The 18,527-nt window shown below is 43.9% G+C and overlaps 1 protein-coding gene and 2 long non-coding RNA genes across 7 annotated transcripts in view; 1 reads left to right on the forward strand and 2 right to left on the reverse strand.

Annotated features, from left to right (window-relative positions):
- The window catches only part of NFIA (nuclear factor I A), a 465,041-nt gene that overhangs the window by 331,660 nt on the left and 114,854 nt on the right, over positions 1–18,527 (reverse strand). The window lies entirely within an intron of this gene.
- On the forward strand, positions 549–5,720 carry LOC122461278. Its single transcript, XR_006283166.1, has 3 exons — positions 549–956; positions 5,200–5,388; positions 5,528–5,720. It is a non-coding gene; the product is annotated as an uncharacterized LOC122461278 (long non-coding RNA).
- The window catches only part of LOC122461276, a 75,013-nt gene continuing 73,530 nt past the window's right edge, over positions 17,045–18,527 (reverse strand). The window contains exons 4-5 of the long non-coding RNA XR_006283163.1: positions 18,319–18,473; positions 17,045–17,997 (exon numbers count right to left, since the gene is read on the reverse strand). This is a non-coding gene — a long non-coding RNA (uncharacterized LOC122461276). The remainder of the gene's footprint in view (positions 17,998–18,318; positions 18,474–18,527) is intronic.

Genomic DNA, 18,527 nt, shown 5'->3' on the forward strand with positions numbered 1-18,527 from the left:
TGCGCCTCACTGAGCTTGCGGGGGGGTGGGGGGGATAATCAATCCGTGCTGTGCCCGGTCCTCCACCAGCCGCTGCTGCTGTTGATGCAGAGGTTAGCAGCTGCAGCGTGGTGGTGTTGTGCTTTTTTTTTTTTTTTTTTGCCGCAGTCTACGTCCATCGTATAAACCAACACGCATTGAGATGAATAATGGAAGTACAGTACTGAAGACAGCCAAGCTGATTTATCACAGCGAATCATTCACTGCTCCAGCCCCAGCTCTCAATTATGCCACTTTACATCACTCACACACACACACACACACACAGATAAGATATTCGTGGCCAGATCTGAGCCAAACACAGCGAGAGGAAAGAAAGAAAGAAAGAAAAGAAAGAAAGAAAGAAAAAGAAGAGAAAGAAAAAAAAGAAGAAGAAAGAAGAGAAGAAAAGAAAGAAGAAGAAAGAAAAAGAAAGAAAAGAAAAGAAAAGAGGAAGAAAAAAGAAGAGAGGAAAAAAGAGAAAAAAAAAAGAGAAAGAAAGAAGAAGAGAAAGAAAGAAAGAAAAAGAAAGAAAGAAAAAAAGAAAAGAAAGAAAGAAAAAAGAAAAATCCGGATTGTTGAATAGAGGGAAGGGAATAAACAAAAAAAAAAGAGAGAGAGACTCTTTCCCCCTAGCGTGGACAAACGCTCTGTAATGCAGCATGGAAGAAAATAAAGTCTGAACAAAACTAGACGGTGAGACAAGCACGTAGGAGAGGGTGAAACTGACGTTAACGCAGACTCTATGGGAATCTGGTCACTGGGAAGCAAAACACGCTCTCCTTTGCTCGCTCTCACAACCGCTTCCAAAAGACACGCACTAGGACTGAGTTCCGATGAAACGCGGCTTTCAAAATATTCACACGCCGGACACGCTGCAGTTGAGGTTTCTTTGGAGATCGTCTGGTGGGGAAGAGAGACCAGGGAGGCATCTGCACGTAAGAGAGGCGAAAGGCAGCCTGCTTTATAATCTCGTATGCCAAGAATGAATTGCTAAACTTTCTTTAAAGGGTCTGGGTTGTGATCAAAATGCGCCAGAGGGCTCCTGAAAGACGTATATGTATATATCTATATTGTATATATCTATATCTATAGTGTCTTTCAGGACACACACACACACACACTATATATATATATATGTATATATAATGGCTCCCAACCAATACTACAGTCGAGACGGATACTTGTCACATTTTATATTTTTAGTCTGCCTTAATAGATGCATTAAAAAAAACAGAGCTAGGTGCCCTAGTAAGAGCTGTTGAGTCTTTCTGCAAAGCCTGCCAGTATGGTTTTGCACAGCAATTATATTATGTAAGTTACTAGTCTTGGTTATTAACTGTCTGTAAATCCCTGCAATTAACACAAAGCCCTTCAGGTAACTTCCAGACGGGGAGTGAAAATCGATAAAAGCAAGGACATTTGTAATCCGCGCTTCCGTCGTGTCACCTGCCCTCTGGTGACGAGGTATTACAGTGATCTGAGGTCGGTGTGAAACGGAACACGGCACAGGTGCTACACTCCTACCCGGTACGGCTGGTGAGTCACCTCAGGACTGAGTGGAAGCCTGCACGCAGCATGTTTTCACATGTTCAAGTCAGGCATTTAGCAAACTAATGCAGTTTGCATGTTAATTCTAGATGCATTTTAATGGCAGCGAAAGACATTCTGAAAAGTGTTTGTAGCATTGCTATAAGCCTTAGAGACCCAATAAATCGTAATATTTCCTTCCGAGTCTACTATGTCCATTCTTACTATTGTGACCCATAGGGGTGGATTAATGATGTGAACGGAGTGCCATTTTGTTCTCTTATGTCGATCGAAGTTAGAAATATCATTCACATTATGGGGGGAGTTTCAAAAGTGGATTTAGAAACACAGGTTTAATTGAAAGTGAATGATACTTGTTTTCCTAAGTCACAAAGACACTTTTGAAACTCCCTGTATGATAAGATAACCACACACACACACACACATTCTACTTTATAATGTCTACACACAACTGATATAGGTATAACAAATACCTACGTTAAAATGGGGGTTATATATAAACCCCAAAGGACTGGCACATGTATGGAGTAGTGGGATGCAAACATTTTCTCCTATTCAAAGCTTGTTAGTGAGAGATAAGAGGGAACAAGTGCCCCATCACAAATCAAATCTTCAGATTTAGTTTCACTCCTTAAAAGTTAAAAAATGTTAACATAGATTTAGACCTAATTTGGCATTTAAAAAACGTACTAGGCTCCAAACTTGGTAGCCTAAGCGAAAGTTGGCATTGTGTTCTATCACACCATGGCTCTAAAGACTACAGACATCTCGTCGCTGTAATATTAAACCTCTGTGTAAACTGTTACCTCTGGCCTTCAGCTGGGAAAATGGTACCACTTCACAGAGAAAACGTAGAGTTAAAAAAAAATGAAGTCAGAAGGTAAAAGAAAGCTACATTACTAGTCCAGTATTTACAACAGTGTATGTAATAAAGCTCTGTTTTTTTTCTTTGAAGAAATACCTTTCTTTCCAAGATGTAGGTATTTCACACTAGTTGGCAAGGCTGGTGCTGAAGTCCCTCAGGTTCACGACCCTTCAGCCACTAGACCCTTTAGAAATATAAACTGAAGGTGAAGAGCAAGTTTCCAACCATGCCAAAAAAAAAAAAAAGTCCCACTAAGACTGCAGGAAATTTTCAACGGCTGCAAGCACTATTGAAATTAAACCACATCACAGCATCCCTGTAATTAGCACAAATCAAAGCCGGGACTGTTTTTAGAGGGTGTGAGGCTGCAAGTAATGCAAGTCAGTTAGAAAGGAGATGAGAGACTATATATCAATACTACTGAGGAAAAATCATGTATGCTCTCCCCCCTTAAAGGAGAGGGGGAGAAAGATTAACAGGAGTCGGAGTTGACTCCAAATCAGCAGACGACTCAGAGTGGGGGAAGCAGGGTCACAAAAGAAATCTCTGCCCCCAGCCCAACCCACCAAGAAGAGACAGTTTCACCATTTGGCTTTTGATTTTGGTTGAAGTGAGGGTGATGGGGCCTAGAGCTAGAATCTGTTCTCTCCACTGACTTATCTGGCTCACGACACAAGGCACCTCGGCGAACTTAAAATAATAAAACCAACACAGTAAGGCAAACTTGGCAGGCGGGCTTAGGCGAGCTTGTCCGTCCACAGGAGCGTTGAGGTGCCCAGGGTAGGTTTAAGAGGGTCCAGAGTGATTTTGCTCCCCCAGGAGCGCAGACAAGCAAGAGTGAACACAGAGGAGGGCTGCCCATTGCCTGGTTCTGCTCCTGGTGCTCTTGTGGGAGGCAAAGCTGACACTTCCCCTAAGAATAATCTCTCCTAGGACGTCCTATGTCCAGACTAGCCTCCTACGAGAACCCAGGGACCATTTCCAATTCGAGAAACCAGGCTCAGCTCCTGCTGCCCGGAAAACCCAGGCTAGCTGAGCAGCCCGAGTTGGAGGGCAAAGCCCTTTGCCACACACTCATGCTCATAACCAGCGTCCGGGGGTTTCCAATGTATCCCGTAAACCTTTAGGAGTCAGACCCCCGCACTGGGGCAAGGACTGCGGGGCCTTTTCAACAGCGCCCTCCAGCCCAGGGCGCTTCTCCCCCAGCGGGGAGGTTGCACTCCTGGCACGCCCTGGAGTGAGATCTACCCTGACTCCAACAGGGGTCTCTACCCCGCCAGGCCCCGATCCTGCTGCCATTAAAGCCTCCGGGGAGAGCAGGATGGGGCCCGGGAGGAGTCCGCCCTGAAAACAGGAGGGAGGGGGCAGGACTGAAGATCTCGACCCGTGATCAAGTCCAGCAAAGCCGGCCAGGCACTGGCCCTCGCTGCAAGGAGCCAGCCGGCTAAGCGAGCAGCAAGGGACGGGTCAGTTTCCAGCTGTGCCGGACCAGAGCGCTGATGACAATGGCTGGGGGTTATGGGCGCCTGATGCCCCAAGCGCAGGAGAATGAAACTTTCGGGAGTTTCGGTGGCGCAAGGCACACGAGACACGGCCTGGATCCTGCAGGGCACTCGGCTCCCGATCAAGGGCAGCAGAGCCGGCCTCTGTCCCCCCCAAGCCTGGGTGTGCTCCAGTGAAGGGGGCGGGGGCTTGAGGCTGGCCAGATCTGAACGGCTCTCAGTGTCCCGACCCCCCCCCCCCCCCGCAGTCTGTTTCATGTCAATAATTTAAGCATACAAAGCCCCAGCCCGTTTATTTGGAGTCGTACAGCGCCGCTGAAGTCACTTGTGTTCTTGGGCCAAAGGAGACTTTATGAGCAATTATCATTTCACTGCTCGGGGCTCCGTTAGTAACTTTATGGCGCCTGTTATCTTTATGGGCGGGTTGGAACTTCAGCCCATTAACAGCGCGCGCGGCGATAATCATCACATCCAGGGGCTTCAGCCACGTCCCTTCCGTCCCTCTCCGCGCAGCCCTCATCCAGAGAGAAGAAGCCGTGGGCAAGCCTGGCACGTGGCAGACACACCTCGGGGTGCCCAGCACTGACCCCACCTACGCTGGCCACTGCTTTGCCGCCTTACGGGTCATGGCAAAAAAAATGTCAGATTTAATCATAACAAGTTATTCAATCTACACAGCTGGGGGGGGCAGTTCCTACAACGCCCCCCGACTTCATTCAAGGCAGGATCAGGCCCCGTTGCCTTTGCAGAGATTAGAGACCTCCTCCATAAACTTCCTTTGGCTGGCATTAGTGCAGGATTGGTCCTCTGCCCCTGTCGCGGGTGATATTGAATCAATCCTAGTTCATCCTTATCTGCAGTTTACCGCATGTGACAAGCTGTTCTCTGAAAAGCCACAACCAATCATTTCAGTTTAGATGATTTTATTTAAAGGTCCTTTTTGTTTTACAGTGGCCTGTTAGTTCTTGGTCACCAATCCTTTCTAGGAAATATTGAGCACACTTTGATTTCATTGCTAGGCCACAGAGTTACCAGCTATTTTTATTTTCCTCTGTTATGAAATGTGTGTGTTTATGGATCATTAGTTCCAGGCCAGAGTGACTTGCAACTATACAGGGTTTGTGAATGTTGAAAGTTCACCTTCTGTATTTTGGCACAAAATACTCACAATATCCGACAGCAGGTTTATTATGAGAGAGTCACCCCCTGTCTTTTGGCTGGTGAAATTAAACTAACCTAGGGTGGGTTTTTTTTTTTTTAAAGTGCAAACTGTTACCCAGCACCACTCCGAGGGACTGGGAAAGTGCTGCATACTGATCCTTATCACAGTGCATAGGGTGATCCTGAGGCCAAACTTCAGAGAAGTCAAGGAAGTTTTACCGAAGTATACAGCAACCTGAGGTCTGTAATTTGCATGTAATGACTAAAATGATATAAAGAAAAGGAGTACTTGTGACAAATAAATTTGTTAGTCTCTAAGGTGCCACAAGTCCTCCTTTTCTTTTTGCAAATACAGACTAACACGGCTGCTACTCTGAAACCTGTCATTATGCAAGGCACTAAAATGATATAGGAGGACTTACCTCAAAAGACATACAAATGGGTTTTATACATTACTAATTCGATTTAAAAAGTGGGATCATAGGAAAGAACTAAAGTTGGGCCCCTTCACCCCCAAACTTCCATGAGACCACAAAACAAAACCAAGCTGAACTGCAGTGCCACTGGCTTTCTTGAAAAAGTTAACAGTGAGTTAAAAGCCGGCTGGTGTTCACTGTTCTAATATTTTTAACGTGTTCTTAGAAGGTTAATGCATCCGATGAAGTGAGCTGTAGCTCACGAAAGCTGGCGCTCTAATAAATTTGTTAGTCTCTAAGTAGCAGCCGTGTTAGTCTGTATTCGCAAAAAGAAAAGGAGGACTTGTGGCACCTTAGAGACTAACAAATTTACAGCATAAGCTTTCGTGAGCTACAGCTCACTTCATCGGATGCATAGCTCACGAAAGCTCATGCTGTAATAAATTTGTTAGTCTCTAAGTAGCAGCCGTGTTAGTCTGTATTCGCAAAAAGAAAAGGAGGACTTGTGGCACCTTAGAGACTAACACATTTATTAGAGCATAAGCTTTCGTGAGCTACAGCTCACTTCATTGGATGAAGTGAGCTGTAGCTCACGAAAGCTTATGCTCTAATAAATGTGTTAGTCTCCAAGGTGCCACAAGTCCTCCTTTTCTTTTAGTCTCTAAGGTGCCACAAGTCCTCCTGTTCTTTTTGCGGATACAGACTAACACGGCTGCTCCTCTGAAACCTTCCAAGGTTTGGCAGGGTTTAGTCCCGTACTTTTAATAACGTTGCCTTTAATTGCCTAAATACCACCTGCAAAATATATTCAACCTACATCATGTCATGAAAAGCATAAAGTGACAATGCCCATGGCTAGCGGTGCTCTCTTGGGGGGAGACTGAAAGATAAAGAGCTTTGGGTGACCAGGAGAGTTCGCTAACATAAGGCAACGACGCCCTGTGACGAACCCTGCAAGCAGCGGAACCGAAAGGCCCCATCGAGCTCCCATTTCAGGCAATGGCCCACAGCCCCCGTCGCTTTCAAGCCGCCGCTCTTCTGCGGGCACGGCCCCGGCGCTCAGCGTGGCGCCTTTGCTAGGCTCTTTCCCGCCCAAAGGCCACCGCGGGCCAGAGACTTCAGCCGCAGCGCCCCGCCTCTGGGCGGCGGAAATAAGGTGAGACGTCGAAGTCCCGGCACGCCGGAAACCCCCCTGCGCGCGGGTGGCCAGCGGCCCCTTTGCGCCCCGCCCGGCCTGCGAAGGGCCTGGCGCGGCCCGAGGCCCGCACGCGGCCCCGTGACGCACGCTGAGGGCGGCCCCGCTTGGGAGCGAGGCGGGGGGAAGCCCCGCGGGGGGGGGGGAAGGGGAGCCCCTCCCTCAAAGGGAGCGAGCCGGCGGGGAAGCGTTTGGAGGCTGCCGGTTTCTTCCCGCTGCGGGGGAGACGCCTGGGGGCGGGAACGGACGAACGCGGCAGCAGGGGCCCGGGGAGACGCAGGCCGCCCGCCCCGGCCACTCAGCGGCCTCCTTCCCCCGCCCGCGGCAGCTGGAGCTGGTCCCCTTCCCCTCCCCCCCGCCCTTTTCGGATACCTTGCTGCCCCCTCCCCCTCCCAAGAAACGTGGTAAACGCTATTTCCGGGCCCCACGCGCGGTTTGCGCCCTCCGGGCCACAGCGCAGGCCCCTCCCCAGCTCCACCCGGGGAAGGGGCGGGGGCGTCCCATGCAAACTAGTTAGCTTGCAGGCGACTGTGTCTTCGGCACGGAGGGGGTGAGTGCGGTGAAGAAGGCTTGAAGTTGAACCTGTCTTCCGTAGTAAAAAAACAAGAAACAGACCCCCCCCTCCCCCCCCCCCGGCCCGAGACCGCAGAGGCTGGGATTTCCCCCCAAAATGCAGAGTGGTCACTAAGGCTTCTGTAAAAAGAAAAGGAGGACTTGTGGCACTTAGAGACTAACAAATTTATTAGAGCATAAGCTTTCGTGAGCTACAGCTCACTTCATCGGATGCATTTGGTGGAAAAAACAGAGGAGAGATTGTTTTTTCCACCAAATGCATCCGATGAAGTGAGCTGTAGCTCACGAAAGCTTATGCTCTAATAAATTTGTAGTCTCTAGGTGCCACAAGTCCTCCTTTTCTTTTGCGAATACAGACTAACACGGCTGCTACTCTGAAACCTAAGGCTTCTGTGCTGCTCTGGGTAGTCGGCTTGTGTGCAAGGCATTCGCGTGTGCTGCCGCCTTGACAGGGCGTGAGACGGTCAGCGCGCCGCCCAGAGGCAAGCCCGGGGTATCACCCCGGGAAAGTCTGCAAAGCTCACTTCATCGGATGCATCGGAATGCATCCGATGAAGTGAGCTGTAGCTCCCGGAAGCTTGTGCTCTAATAAATGTGTTCGTCTCTAAGGTGCCACAAGTCCTGCTGTTCTTTTTGCGGATACAGACGAACACGGCTGCTGCTCTGAAACCCGCAAAGCTCCTTTCTTAAGGCCCTAATGCCTCCACAAATGGGACCTGCTGCAGCTCTGGCTCTTCCTCAACGGGTTTCCACCTCCCGCATCGCCACGGCAGCATAATCTCAAAAGATTTTCACCTGCACATACGAACACCAAGTGGAAAAATATGTTTGATCCCAAGGAGCCAAGCCTAGCAGGCTTCTGTTTCATTCAAATAAACACTGCACAGGGGAAGGGCCCGGGCCAAGAGGCAAAATGTCCATGTAACACTAGCTGGTTCTTTGCCGAATGATGAATGTGTATTTTGGCTCCAGTATGTAAGCACGTCCCTCTTTGCATGGTAACAAGGGAACGGCCCAGCAGAATAAAGTGGTGGAAGAGAGGATCCAGAAGCAAAATCACCACAAACTTGCAGCTGAAACCAGCCAACATCCCTGTGCCCAGAGCCACTGTTCCTAAAGTCCCAGTTTCATCACCCCCTAGTGGTGAATTTAGGAACAGCAGCCTCAGGGGAGCTTGGGGTCTGAGCGTTATGATTGCAGTTGCTATGCTCAACTATGAAGGGTTTGATCAAATTATAACCAAAGCACTGATTCTAGGTCAGGTATCTTTATTCAACTGATTCTTTATGATCTTCACATGCAGCTGGCAATAAAGCACACCTGTTACATCTCCTCTGCTTTAAGGAAACCAAACTTTTATGTATGGCATATATATGGAATGAAAATATGATTATATAATGCTCCAGTCCTTCAAAGTATTACCATTTATTTCTTCAGCATTTGGACAACCACACAAATACGCATTATTATGTATTTGTACCTCCATATAGTCCCTTGCATTGTTGTAATCTTACAGAAGTGCAATTTATTGACAAATACCTCAAATTGTCTAAACAAAACCTCTTGTGTAGAGTTCTGAGCTTAATTTGTGCACATAGATCTATGTATGTTATCAGTGACCCATGCAAATGAGAAATTTACATATGCAACTACGGATACAGATAATAATGCCCATTTATCAATTCATGATCTCATCATCATTATTTGGATTACTATAGCATCTAGGCACCATAATCATGGACCAAGACCCCATTGTGCTACACACTTTGCAAACACAAAGAGATGGTCTCTGCCCCAAAGAACTTGCAACCTATGTATGCACCTAGAGGGACTGTCAGTCAAAATTAAAGACTGGCTTGAGACACTTTTGAAAATGTAGCCCTTACGTTGGAGTAGATCTGCATAATCTGTACAGTGGTGGGCAGTATTTGGTGTACAAAACTCCTTGGTGAGTCCTAAAAATTGTAGTCACCTGTACCTGTTTAGCAGACTAAGCCCTGGTCTACAGTGGGGGAGTGGAGAGGGAATCGATCTAAGTTACACAACTTCAGCTACGTGAATAACATAGCTGAAGTTGACGTACTTAGACCTACTCACCATGGTGTCTTCGCTACGGTGAGTGTGCTGCTGCTCCCGTCGACTTCACCTGCGCCTCTTGCGGCGGTGGAATACAGGAGTCGACGGGAGAGCGCTTGGGGGTCGATTTATCACATCTAGATTAGACGTGATAAATTGCACCATTGGATTGATCGCTGCCTGCCGATCCAGTGTGTAGTGTAGACATACTCATAGACTCCTGGCTGTTTCAGCAACTTTCTTATCCTCCCTTTTGCTGCAGCAAGAAATCTCTTCCTATTCCCACCTCTATGACCCTCTAAAGGCTCAGTCCTGAAAACTTTACTCATATGAATCCACCCTCATACAAATAACCCCACTGCCTTCAATGGGATTATCTGAATTAGAAAGGGCTGCAGTCTCAGGCCCATCGGTGGAGCAAATTTAACCCACCATGGAGCCTGGGTTGCTCCAAAAGGTATTCTGCTGCTCCGGGCTGGCCCTAAACCAAATGGCAATACAGGCGAGGAGCATCTTCAGTGCCCGCTTCCATCTGTTAAACTTTTGTATACCTTATGGCACCCTGAGCCTGATGCCCCCCATTGCTGGCACCCCAGGTGGTCGGCCTGCCCCTAAATCCGGCCCAGCTGCTGCTCCAAATCCTTGAGTGCACCAGATCATCTGAGGCTGGGATTCAGAGTAGCCTAAGATCTGTTGTAGGTTTCAGCATGAAAAGGTAATTGAGAGGCAGGCAGCTGGGGAGCACAGGGGATCAGCCCAGAGTGCGGGCCCAGAATTTATCATTAAAGTAGGGAGGAGACTGTGGTGGGGAATGCTTAATCAGAATCAATGGCAAAAGCCCGAAGTAACTGTAGTGATACGTGCACCAGTCCTTGAGAATACGTGTTCTAGGATGTCTGACAGGACAAAGTCATTTTGCCCTGTAGTCATAGTTTTAGACAGCTCCTCTGCAAATATAAACCCTTATGAGAACACTGCAGTATTCTACAGTAACGGCTTTAAACATTACAGTTCACAATAGTGCTAAGGCAGTTTTTTTGACTATTGTCTTACAATCTTAGAGTACTCGGTGAGTATGGATTTAGAATAAAATAAGGGAAGGTCATTGCATGGGTTTATGTAATGCATATAAGGAAAGAAGACAACTCTCCACTCTCAAAAATAAGGACAACTATAAGCCAACAGAATACAACCAAGATGAAGTTCTCTAGTCCAATATGTAGATGCTGAATCTTTTCCACACATTTACCATTGCTTCTGTAAGCTTTGGTGTGTTGATAATATGGTACTAGAGCCCAATTTTAATTATTCTAATTATTTGTCCGTTGGAAAGGGGAATGATCCTCTTGGAATTACATCATGCTCTGTCTTCTTCATCTTAACTTTTGCAAACATGGATATTTACACGATTTGAAAGGATTTGGAGATGAGGGGGAGGGAGGGGAAAAAAGTAACATTCTCCTGAGAAAATGAATGACACATTTCTCACTACTAGCAACGCAACTTTTCCAAGGAAACCAGCAGCCCTCCTCGTTCATCAGTGTCACTTTTCAATGGCTGCTCTGTTCGCAATGGATTTGTAATGACCAGAAAAATTCCAGTGATCTTCAATCAACGCTTCAGTCTTTCCCAAGACTGGTTTATGTTTATTTAAAGGAAGAGATGCTTTTCCTTGCAGAAAATAAGAATATTTGTAAAGAAAAAATAAAGTATTAATAAAATGAAGGGTAAGTGGGTGGTTTGGATGTTAGAGGACATACTGATGATGACATAATGCATCCGATGAAGTGAGCTGTAGCTCACGAAAGCTTATGCTCTAATAAATTTGTTAGTCTCTAAGGTGCCACAAGTACTCCTTTTCTTTTTGCGAATACAGACTAACACGGCTGCTACTCTGAATACTGATCTAGGGAGATAGATCTTCAGATGGTATAAATTGGTGTAGCACCATTGACTTCACACGTCAATTTACATCAGGTGAGGATTTGGTCCAGCAAATCTTAACATATGGGTCATATCCTGCTACACTTGCTCACCGTAACGGTCCTTAATTATCTGAGTAGCTCCACGGAAGTCAATGGGGCTACTTGTGTGAGAGTAAAAGTTGCAGGACCAAGCTCCCTGTCTGGATTTTCATTGTTAATCTGTTTTGTTCTGGGGATCAAACATATTGCACATTTCTGAATGTTAATTTTCCCTTACTTTATATTTATCAGCTCTTTCTTTTCATCAGTGGGCACTGTGGCTGAGTGAGTATTTGGCTCCACTTGGAAAAAACATTTCCAGTTATTTTCCAGATGGATATCATGGCACATGCATGAATGAGGGAAATACTCTTACATTTCTATAAACATTTTTATATTTCTCATATAACAGTATATGCATTGTTATATGAGAAAAGTGTTTATATATTATATAATCTCTGACTAATGGTAAAATGAACCACATACCCGTCAACACTGATTTTCTCAAAGAGGCAAGTTCTGCATCTTAGTTAGTGTGTGTGCACAGATTTGTGTAATATTTTTATTAGGTCTTCTGGGATCATTTCCCTCAGCCCCGTAGAAAAAATCTTTTCATGCAAAATCTTAGACATTCTGATCTGAAGGAACACTTTAAATCTATTCCGTACAATATTTCATGTCAACTTCATTGAGTGACTTATCTCTTAGGAGAAAAATTTTCCCACCCCAAACTAATATAATATAATAAATAAACCTATTGACTCTGCATCCACTTTTCTTTTACCCATGTAATAAAATGGGACACTAGAGGGCGTCCTTTTAATGAAATTCAATAATGAAGTTCCGACTTGTGCAAAAAGACACAGAGAGCACAATTCTCATGCTGGGAATTTCAGGGACTGTAATTGGAAGCATACCTTGCTGAGATGCCTTTTTCCCGCTCCTTGGATCTAAATTATTATTCATTGCTTCAAGCAATTAAGAGTATCCAGAACATAAGATGAGAAGCAATACTAAAAAAATGCATGCAAGATTTGATTTGCTAGAAGTCTGTGAACAGCAGTCTGTGAACTATACACATGTGTGATACTAAATCCCTTTCACAAAAGGAGGACTTTCTGAAACTGGGGTAGCAGGAACTAAACAATGAGATCGTCTGAATTACACTTTAGAATATAAGATCTGCAAAAGTATAGTGGAGAGTTGGCAGTGATTTATTGGTAGTGGGAGAAGCCAGGGAAATTCCCTCCTCTGAAAATCCGTTTCCTGCCTCTGAACAGTCAAACCATCCCATCCAATGTAATTTCCACCTCCCATCTATATAATTTTTTTGTGGCTGGCATTTACAGATGAATGATAGTATTGTAATACTATCAGCACAGGACTAAGGATCAGTGCCCTGATTCAGAAAGGTACTTCTGCATATGAAGAGTCCCTTGTTTATGAGGCCCCCCAGGGTTCTATTCTGGTCTTTGCTATAGATTTCTTCTGTACTCAAGAAAGTCATTTAACCGATCAGTGCCTCAGTTTACCTCCCAGGAGTGATGGGGGGATTAATTTAATGATTATGAAGTACTCTGTGCCCCATATATGTAGAAATAGCATGTATTACCATAACTCAATATAATGGTCTGTTATTAATATTTATGATTTGTATTGTGGTCGTGCCGGGAGACCAGGACGTCATTGAGCTAGGCACTGTCCAGACATACACAAAGAGATGGTGCCTTCCCCATAGAGCTTACAATCTAAGTTTAAGATGAGAGCCAACAGGTGGATACAACAAAGACAGATAAACAGGAGTGGGGAGAAACACAAGGTAACAATGAGGCAGTTTGCTACCTATTGCTGTGTACATGTCACTGCACACCAGCTGGCTAACCACTGTCAAGAGTTTCACAGGTATCACACCATCGGTGGGTTTCAAGGCATCCTATCAGTTTGCTCTCGATGTATATGCTCTGTTATTTCCCTTGATCCACAGCTTTGAGAGATTTGCCACTCTCTTAGGAGTTTCACAAATAAATCACGGAGGGTTAAATTCTGTTCACTAGGATGCGAGCAGATATTTCCCACGGACTTCAATGAGACATTAGCGTTGGTACCTGGAGGTGGAATTTGACCCTATGGTATAGAAGGAAAGAACATAAATTTAGTGGCCCCCTTTCTGAAAACTGATGTTCCTTAACATTTTACAACAACATGTCTTTGGTCTTTGCTAAATTGCAAACGTGTAATTAATTTCCCAGCACTTGTGCAGAACACTTTAAAATGAAAAAATGAAAGTCTTTTATTAAAATGAAGCTTGATAGTATGCACCTGCCACTAATGTACTGTACACTGTGTCTTCCACTCATTATAGTGATGATTTGGGTTGAGATCAAGAGTCATATAGTGAAAATCACTTCAATACATGCCTGCTCATATGCATAAACTCCTGTGTACCAGATGGCAAAATATAATGACATCTTAAACAGCTAATTGCATAAACCTTGTAATGCAGATAATTGCTGAACCAAAGTACAAGTTAATAATTTCCCACTGTATTGCCTGGCTTGAGATTAATCCTCAAGGAAAGTTGTGACAATTCTAATACACTAAAGTTCACCAAGCAGTAATTAAAACTAGCACTTAAATCATTTGACTTTCAAACCCTTAATTATGATGCACTAGAATCACTTTGTAGAAATCCAACGTTTATGGATAGTTACATGATAGCTGATATTTCATGTTCCCTTTCGTGATTCATCTTATGTGGCTAGGCACATTATTCTCCAGAAGAATATAGTAGTAATAATTTTGGCACTAATGGTCATTTAGAAACTTTGGTTAAACCAATGGCCAACAACAGAGGATATCACATCTAATAATGTAATTACATTTTTTACAGTATACATCTGGTCAATTTGACTAGTGGTCAGTTAGTCACTTGATAATATCTAATTGTGATGGCTGCCATTGTGGCTGACCCCAGGAATTGAACTTAAAGTATGATTTTCTATAGCTTGAGCTAAAGAGTCTTAAGGTAGAACTATTAATGGACTTACAGCCCCTGTTGACCAGACACAGAGAAAAACCTCTAACATCAACTCCGGGCAAAATAATGAAAAAGCTGATATAGGATTCAATGGATAAAGAATTAAAATACTGTATAAGAATATAATTAATGTCAGCAACATGGTTTTACAGAAAATAGATCTTGTCCAACAAATCTGATTTCACTCTGATGTGATTACAGGCTTGGTTGATAAAGGTAACTGATAGATGTATATAATTAGACTTTTGTACAGCATTTCACTTAGTATCACATGACATTCTGATTTTAAAAAATGAGTGCTAGACACTACCAATAGCACACACATTAAACGGATTCATAACTGGCTAACTGACAGATCTCAAAGAATAGTTGTCAATGGGAGCTTTTTTCAAAAGCGGGTGTTTTTAGTGAGGCTCTGCATGGATCCGTACTAGGATCAATGCTATTCCACATTTTTATCAATGATCTGGAGGTAAATATAAAATCACTGCTGACCGGCTTTGTAGATGACATAAAGATTGACGGAATGGTAAAAGATACGACTGCCCTAGCCCCATCATTAAATGATCTGAATGTCTTGGTAAGCTGGGTCTATTCAAACAAAAGGCATCTTTAATACTGCCAAATGCAAAGGTAACAAACAATGCAGGCCAGACCTTCAGAATGGGGGACTGTATTCTGGAAAGCAGTGACGCTGAAAAATATTTAGGGCGTCACAGTGAACAAACAACTGAACATGAGCCCCTAGCATGATGCTGGGCTAAAAGGACTAATGTGATTCTTGCCTGTACAAAGAGGGGAGTAATGAACAGAAGTAGGAAGGCAAGTTTACCCCTGTTCATAGTGTTGGTGAGACCAATACTAGAATAATGTGTCACATTCCAGTGTCTACATTTTAAAAAGGGATGTTGAAAAATTGGAGAAAAGAGCCACCAAGGTCATTTGAGGGATGGAGAAAATGCCTTACAGTGAGACGCTTCAAGAGTTTGATCTGGTTAGCTTATAAAAAGAAGACTGAGAGGTGATTTGATTACAGTGTATAAGTAACTAACGGGGGAAAAGTACCAGATACTAAAGAGCTCTTTAATCTAGCAGAGAAACAAAACACAACAAGAACCCAATGGCTGAAAGCTTAAGCTGCACAAATTAAAATAGAAATTAGGCACAATGTTTTTAAACATTGAAGGTAATTAACCATTGATTAAACTATCCAATGGCAGTGGTGGATTCTCCATGTCTTATGTCTGGATAACACTCTGGAAGATATGTTTTAGCCAAACGCAAATTATACTGGGTGAAATGTAATGGTCTGTGATATGCAGGAGGCCAGACTAGATGATTGAATGGTCCCTTCTGGCATGAAACTACCTGCTGGTAATAGCTCATCTTAAGTGATCACTCTCCTTACAGTGTGTATGGTAATAGCCATTGTTTCATGTTCTCTGTGTGTGTATATAAATCTCCCCCCTGTATTTTCCACTGAATGCATCCGATGAAGTTAGCTGTAGCTCACGAAAGCTTATGCTCAAATAAATTTGTTACTCTCTAAGGTGCCACAAGTACTCCTTTTCTTTTTGCGAATACAGACTAACACGGCTGCTACTCTGAAACCATTCACACGTGAGTCACATGAACATGTGGGATTAGATGGTGATTTGGAATCTACATCCATGCAGAGGAATAAGAGGAGTAAGCACCACTCTGGCAGCCCAACATGAGCTACCCGCATGGTGGCTCCAGGCACGCAGGAGGAAGCAGGTGTTGCTAGAAATGTACTTCTAAAAAACCGGAAACCTGTCATTCTGCACAAAAAGGAAAGCTGAGAAACTTGTCATGCAGGCCACATAAAGCCATTCAATGGGCCAGACCCATCCCACAGGCAGAGTATCTGCCACATCCATATTGGGCATTAGTACTGTTGTTTCTCTGGCAAGCAGCTGTGGATGTCCTCAGCTTTGCACACCTGCTTCCCAGTGGAGGAGATATCAGTGTCACACTGTCTGGGTACATTCTCTGTGTCTCTTGTTTTACTTACACAGATTCACCAAGCCTAGAACAGAAGGGATCACAAACAGCATCCAGGGCAATCCCAGGCTTTGGGAATCTCAGCCCAACACCAACGCCCAGTTCCCAGGGAGCACCTATGTCTCCAGAATTAACTCTAATCAGAGCTCAAGGTCGAGAGCAAACTTTCCTGCTGCTCACACAGCTCCCTCTAACCAGGACCGTGCATAAGCACAACAATACATAGACTGTCTTCCCAAGACTAAAAACTTGCTCACATGCTAAGAAAAAGAACTTGGCATGTGTAACACCACCACCTGATTTTGTCCGCCATAAATGTTCAATATAATCCAAGATGAGGAATGTCATCTACTATATATCTAGCATCACTTCTTTAGAGGCCACAGTGTTCTTTGGGGATCTTCCATCCCCGCTTATTAAATCTGATGAACTCACAGCCCAAAGTGGGAGGGCTGAGGGCTAAACTCAAAATATCTGACAACAAGCATAGACGTGAATTTCAAGATTACTTATTTTATGGCCTGTGTTCTGCAGGAGGTTAGATTAGAAGTTCAGCATGGTCCCGTCTTGCCTTAAAATCTGTAAATGTATTAACTCATGACCTTTATCTCCCAAGTAGGTGGTTGTGTTGTTTTTTAAAGTTTACAAGTAGATACAACACTAACAGAGTTCTGTCTTTATTAAATAAGTGTTTGAGAACCTCAGGTCAGAGAACTGAATCAAACTGTATAAATATCAAATACATCTAGCATTCTATCAGGGCTAATCAACATCAACAGCTGTGCATTGGTGAAAACTTGACATTTCCTTGTGAATCAGACTTCTGATTATTTTCTGAGACAGTATCTTATCCAGCAGCACCTGGAGTTTATGGCTCAGATTCTGGCCTCTGTCTGTACTGAGTTCAACACAGTCTGGGCAGGGGCAAAGTTGGATTAGCCCCTCTCCTCAGATTGTGAGGCTAATAAACTGCCACGCTGATTCTCAGTGACAGTGCGAGAGGACTGTTATTGAAAGTACATAATATACTATATAAAGTATTTTGCGGTTGTCATGCAGGAGAATGGAGAGTTCTTGTAGAAGTTCTTGTAGAAGAAATTAGCAAGGGGAAGCAGTAAATGAAAAGCTTCCTTCCACAGCAACAAACATTTTGTTTAGATTTGTAATACAGATGCAAACACTTATGAGATGCAGGCATTTCATTGATCTGATAGAAGTAAGCGCAGAGCATCTCTGGCAATATTATTCCACGCAGTTGCATTACACTAAATACGAGTTATGCATATTAGGAATTTATATTAAATAAAGATGGGCCAACCCAACAAGGACCTTGATGCAGCAAAGCAACTAAGTACCTGCTTAATGTTAAGCAGGTGAGTAGCCAGTCCCATTAAAGCCAATAGGACGACTCACCTGTTCAAATTAAGCATGTGCTAGAGTGATTTGTTGGATTGCAGTATAATTTGGGAAAGTTCTTTTTAAATTTTTAAAAAATGATAACCCCAAGGTGAAGTGATATGATGAGTTATTTGAACTATAGGAGAGACTGTCTTCTCCTTTTCTTTGAAAAGAAAGTGGACTGATGTAGGCAGGTGACTTTCTGGAAGTGGAAATCTAGAAGAGAAAACAAGAATATTCTATAAGACCTGTCCTCTTCTGTTTGCAACATTCTCTTTTGCTTAAGAATTCTGGCTACTTACCATATCAGTGACACACTAAAGGTGTAGGACATCACTTTTTCACTGATAGGTTTTGACAAACTAGAATGAGGAAACATTACCCAAAGATCTATGCATTTTGTACTTTTATATGAATTTCCTTTTAAATCAGAAGACTGTATCCCACTTCTGTTTTCCAAGAAGTGTTCAGTAACCATCTATTAATACTAATCTTTAAATATCCACCAAATGAGAACATAGGTCTAAATTCTCCTACCTGGCTTTGGCTATATGGACTTTCTCAATGGAGGAATCAAAGTTTTGTTGTCTTCTCCCCTCTTCTCCCTGGAGAGGTTTTCGGGTTGAAGAGTCAGACACGAGATTTTAGAGGTACAGAATACTCTCCCCAAAGTTGCAGCATTCTGAAGTGTCCTTGCATCAGAGAACATCAGAAATAAATAGACAGATCAGACAGATTCTGAGAAG

The sequence above is a fragment of the Dermochelys coriacea genome, chromosome 8 (genome assembly GCF_009764565.3).
Source record: "Dermochelys coriacea isolate rDerCor1 chromosome 8, rDerCor1.pri.v4, whole genome shotgun sequence".
Lineage (NCBI taxonomy): Eukaryota > Metazoa > Chordata > Testudines > Dermochelyidae > Dermochelys > Dermochelys coriacea.